Below are 6,052 nucleotides of genomic sequence, written 5' to 3'. Positions count from 1 at the left end.
GGCTGGGGTACATGTCTAGGCTTGTTGCAGCCTGTCTCTCAGCTGCCACTTGCAGTGGTGCTGTGGCACTTTCCACTTGAGCTTTGAAAGAAGCTTCAATTTACAGAGCTGGCAGGGGCAAAGGGTAAAGAATTTATCAGCTCTGCAATTCATTTTAGAGAGGGCACAGATAAAATGCAGCTCAGCTGGATTCACTCATCTCATCTGAGCAGATGTGAGGATATCCGGTGACCTTGTTGAAAACAGACTCACCTGGAGAGATTCAGAGGTTTGTACCAAACCCAGAGTTCTTCCAAAGAGCAGTTTTCACTTGGTGCCTGCAAAATTCTCCTTGCAAGAAAAACACCCTGCAAATAACGGACCACCAGCAGGGTCTCACACACAGAGAGACATCTCTGTGCTGAAAGGATACGGAGAATTTCTGTAGGTGCCCGAAACAGAAAGAAAAGGTGGAAGACCCAGGAGTCCAATCGAGACCATTCCCTCATTACAGGAGGACATATGTCACCTTTTTAGTATGTCCACAACAGCTGTGGGAGCTGGGGGACAACCAAGCAGACATCCTGCCCCTGGCACCAAAGCTCCACTTTGCACACTACTGCGGGGATCAGGGTTTGGTGTAATACTGTGCCTTACTTCAGACCTGTTGTCCAGAAGAGAAGCGGCACCAAACCCCAGGGGTTGCCATTGCGTGAGCAGTCCCAGCGGTGTGCCCTGAGATGACAGATAGCTGTGGTGTAAGCAAACCTCTCGGCAGGACTGTCTAACTCCAACTTAAAATTGAGCTTCTGTTTCAAGTCAGATTTTCCCCTGATGTGCCTCATCCTGCCCAGAGACAAAAATAGAGGAAGTGAGAAAACAGACCTTTATTACCAACTGCAGTCCCCACTGCCCAGCAACCAGCTCTACGCTCCATGTTAGCCTTGCATAAAGAGAAAATAATAAAACCCAACAACCCGCACTACCCACAAAATATAGACAGCAGAAGCCTTTATGCAGCTCAGGCAGCAACCACCATGTGTCTGCAAGCTGAGCAGAGCAGAGCTGCAGCCTTTGTCCCAGACATTGTCTAACCTCTGCTCCTGCTCTCAATGTGCTTCAGTGGTGCTGATGCAGGAGGTGAGCATGCTGCAGGCCGAATTGTGTCATTAGGTAAGCTGGGGTTTACCTAATCTCCTGTTTGTCCTGCTGAATAGGATGATCCTTTTCCAGGATTCCTCATTTCTTACCTATACACAGTACATACATAACAGACGTTTAGAACTGTATCTATGTTTGGGTTTTTTCCTGCTACAAAGAAAAAGTAATGACTGTAATGAAATAGTAACGAAGGTTAAATTGCCAGCCTGTGTGCAGTTGTGGTGGGGAACATGAGAAGGACTGCAGGCTGCAGTTGGCATTGCCTACCATAATTACCCATAACCAAATCATGGTTACACCCTGTTCCACACAACACTTTGGATTTACAGATTCAAGCACATCTCAGACAGATATGGGGCCTGTTCGTATCCCTCCTGATGTCTATAGCGAGACTTCAGTGGTCCAAAGTCCGCACAGGACTGCTTATGCAAACTTGGTATTTAACAAATGATTCGGATGAGCCAAGGTAAACAGGCAATGCAGACACCATGGAAAGCAAAGGAACAGCTTTAACTGAAGGAGCACATTATGCCTTCACATTATTTTATGAGGAACACATTAGCCCTGACAGAAAAGAGTGAGGAGATGAATCTCAAGTCATTACAAAAAAGCCAGGTCTCTATAAGGAGATACATGAATACCTCCCCAGTCCACCAGATAATAATCTTTTCACCCAGCCATGGACTTCAGTGAGGAAGGGTGAAAACATCTTTAACTGTCCCTCATTCCTTATCATCTCCTATCTGTCTGCCCTGCAACAGCCCAGAAGGCTGGTCCCACTCCCAGGGCAGCACTGCAGCCTCTGACCACACAGATCCCTGAACGCTGCAGGGAAGCAAGCGCATAAACATCAGAGCAGCAAAGCCCCAGGGACAGACCAGCACCCCGCAGTCACTGTGACACTGGAGCCAATGAGTCTGGGCTCTGAGGAGCACGTTCAACCTCTGGCATATAACCCTGCAACACTATCTCCACCATTTCCATGTGGGGCATCCTTTTCCGCCACCTACGCTGCCTAGCATGGGCACCAGCTTAGCCCACCTGCTGTGAGCTGTTAGTTAGTCAAGTATACTCCTCTAACATGAAATATATATGCAGTTTCTGGGATGCTACGGGGCTCTCACAGCCCTGCCTGCCTTGGGTAGGGAGGATGTGTGGGAAGAAAGCCTTCAGAAGCTGCTGCAATGACAGGCTACAGTCTAGTCAAACATTAACACCCCCCGGACCACTCCCAAAACCAGCGGTAACAATCCAGTTAGGAATTTGAAAGCCAGTGAGGCTCTTCCCCACAAACAGGCCAGCCCTTTGGCAGCCGAGGGCAGGAGGGCCAGGGCAGCACACAAACACAAGCTCTCATAACACCATAAAGAGCTTCTGTTTCCCGACACACTGCAAGGGAGGGAAGGCAGAGGCCAGGAGAAAAGCAGCAGTCTCGGGCCACGTGGCAGGTCAAACCACCGCCCAGTTTGTTGGCATCCTCTAAAGTTTAAATACACTTTGAGCCAGCAGTGAATCATCCCTGGCAGGTAAGAATGATGTTAATTTATGACATGCCAAGTGCAAGCAGATCTTTTGGTGTCAGTCCAATGGTTTTAGTCTTATTAACACACGGCGACGGCTCAGGTTGCAGCTGTGCACATTAAAACTCTGGCAAGTGGCATTTTAAACAATGACAAACTTCAGAACAATCACTCCACACATGGAGCCAGGCCAGGCAAAACTGAAGGGTGGCAGAATGAAGGTCAGGAGGGTAACCTGTTTGTCTGGGAGAGGAACAGGTGGCCGCTTGGGTTGCTGCAGGGTCTTTAAACTGTCTGAAGGACACAGTCAAGGATCATTTTAACCCACTAAGCTGCTTAAACCTTCCCTTACACTGGTTTGAACTTCCAGAGAGCATTAAATCTTAAAGAGCTTAGTAATACATCTTCAGGAAAGCTCTCCCCTCTGCTAATGCATTCACAGTGCACACACTGCACTATGGAAGCACACATCCCTCCTTTGACAGCAACATCCCTCTGGCAGCTGAACCATGCAGCTAAAAAGCAGTAAGCTTTAAACTAAAGCATTGCACCAGAGCAGCAAGTCACACAGGGAAACACATGACCACCATCCTGCTCAACAGGCCTAAGGACACCAGGCTCCTCAGAGCTAGAGAAAGACAACTCAGAGAGGAAGACGTGCCTTCATCAGCTCCTCCTTCTCCAACCTCACAAGGGACACAGAGCTGACAGTTGCTGAGACCCCACGGCAGCCCTGGGTTGTGCTGGCAAACTCAGACCACATCCAGCAAGGAGGGCTGTGTAACAAGAGCGACTTCTGAGTGCAGCTTCTTACCTTGAAGGCACCCGAGCAGAGCAAAGTCAGTCCAAACCCTTTCTGCCAGTTGTGTTTTCATCAGAAGATGTGATGTTGGGAGACATAAAAGACATTTTCATGGCAGAAAACAAACATTTCGTGTTTCAAAGCTGTGTTTCTCAATTTGAAACATACCGAAATAAAGTTTTTGAAGTGTCAAAAGACAGATGTTTCCGAATAAAATGGTAGAATCAGATCTGACATGTAACAAAGTTTTCCAGTGCAGTGCTTCCAAACCAACTGGTATCAGAATTTTTATATTTCCACCCCCAATTTTCTCCTTGCAAGCAGAATTTTTATTTTCCAACCGGGTACTTCCCAAACGAATTTTAAACAATAAATCAGGTCTTGTGAAATGAGTACAAGGATTTAGCGACACGAGATCAGATCCACAACAGAGTGTAAATTCATAAAGAAACAGTTATTTCTGATTTAAATACCAGGTGTGTGGATGTACTTATTCCCAAATGAAATTAGAGGACTTAAATTCTTTCATAACAAGACGCTTTTATTCTGGAATAGGAACATCCACATATGAAATTCATCAAGAATTGCTAAAGCCACGGTAAGGTCTCAGGCTACTGACTGTTAAATGAAAACAGTAAATTTGTTCTCCCTGTTGCAGCTTCTTGCTACGTAACACACTAGATCCTCCTGGATAAATGTTCCTCTAAGTTAAAGACTAGTCCCAGCACGTCTGTGAACACCTCATGGTAATACTTCAATGAGATGGACTGGAATCAATACTTTTCATCTTTGCAGCTCGGGGCCAGAGAGCAGTGAGTGGGGCAGGGGTGTCAGACCATGTGACACCAACACGGCAGGGAGGGAACCAGCTCTGCACTGACCTGGAAAGAAGTTTCTAGCTAGTAGGCATCAGTTCCTGCATCACTTGAGCTTCCTTGAGGGAGGAGGGAAAAAGGAGATAATTAAATAGGGGTTTTCAATTCAAACCACCTCCCCAAGTATCCTGAATAGCAATCAGACATAAGCTTGCCTACTGTTTAGATTGAGCAACTGGAGAAATTCAAGCCCCCATATTTCATAAAAAAAGCTTCAGAGCCAGGATTAGATACTGCTAGATCTAAAAACCTGATATGCAGTACTGATTTAATATAAATGAATCCATTAATTTAAGTTAGATATTCTCTATTCATCTGTAGCCAGAACAGAACGCATCTCTGTGATCTAGATCATTGTAGAGAAATGTGATTAGGTGCTTTTGCCTGATAAAGAACAAACCTGTGGTACTCAGTGTGCAGGTAACACAGTGCCTTAACATCAGTGTAAATGGATCCATAGCAAGAGTCTGGGAACTGACTGGATAATGGAGCATGGAGCTGTTATTTGTAACTATACAGGAAAAGAAGCAAAAGAGGTATTATACTGTGAGAGTAACCAGTGTATCTGTAGAAGTATAAAATCAATATTAATTCTACAAAGATGTAAGATATAAACTAACTCCCTATTGCAGCAGTTACACATCTTTTATAGAAATAAAGATGCAGAACAGTAAGGTGTGAACATACAGAACCATTAAACCTGCTACTTTTAGACATGGGGTTCTGCACTGCCTGGACAACTCACGGGTTTTCATCCTACTTTAAAGAGAAACACTTACCTAGAATTCAAATGTGAAACCTTGCCAGCCCTGCCTGGTCCAAGCTACGCTGCCTGAAGAAAGTTAGAAGTTGTTTTTCTTGGTAATTCTTCCCTTTGTGTATCAGCTACATTGATTTGGCTTTTTACAAGATGAAATTAGAGAGCCAACGGAGACAACGCAAGAGCAAAGGCAGCCAAATTCAAGTCCATGCTCAGACTGTTCCTTCAGTGCCAGCGAAGCAATCAGAGTTATCACAAACTGACCCAAGAATATTCAAGCTTGACTCTCCTAATTACTTTAACAATAAAAAAAAAAAAATCAATGGTTAGAACTCTAAAGTATAAAGGAAGCCTAGTAAGACTGATACAATAGCCACAAGTCAGAATCACAGGAGCCAAAAGGCGGATCAACAAAAGCACAATGGGGCATATCTGATACCACTATTAGCTGATACTTGCCCATAGAAAGAACACTGGTTATCTTTTTAAACGTATTTTTTCATTAGATCTAGACAATGTCATCAGCATCTTCAGACCACATCTCCATCTTCCCATGAATTGCGTGCCCATGCTGTTTCCTATTAAACAAAACGTTCCAGTGGGCCTTAACTGCACCAAAATGGAACTTCAGAATGCATTTCTTCTTTGCTACTAGAACAGCTTGATTTGCAGTTATAACAGTGCACTTCAAGAACATCCGTAGTACCAATCAATAAACAAAGTCAGTAGTGCATTTTTCAATACAAGAAAGCTTTCTCAATTGATCTGAAGAAGAAAATTTAAACCTTGTGATTTCATGAGGTCCACAGAAAACGACAGCACAACACTTCCAAGGCAATAGCCCCTGTACTGCAGGTGTAGTCATATATAGCAACAGAACAGGCACCCATGACTGACAGCTTTCTTCACAGAAAGTCAATATTTACATTCCTCATGAACACACAAAAGAACATCG

The sequence above is a fragment of the Pezoporus occidentalis genome, unplaced genomic scaffold (genome assembly GCF_034315485.1).
Source record: "Pezoporus occidentalis ecotype Australia unplaced genomic scaffold, CSIRO_AGI_Poc_V1 ctg72, whole genome shotgun sequence".
Lineage (NCBI taxonomy): Eukaryota > Metazoa > Chordata > Aves > Psittaciformes > Psittacidae > Pezoporus > Pezoporus occidentalis.
Note: the sequence above shows the minus strand (reverse complement) of the source record.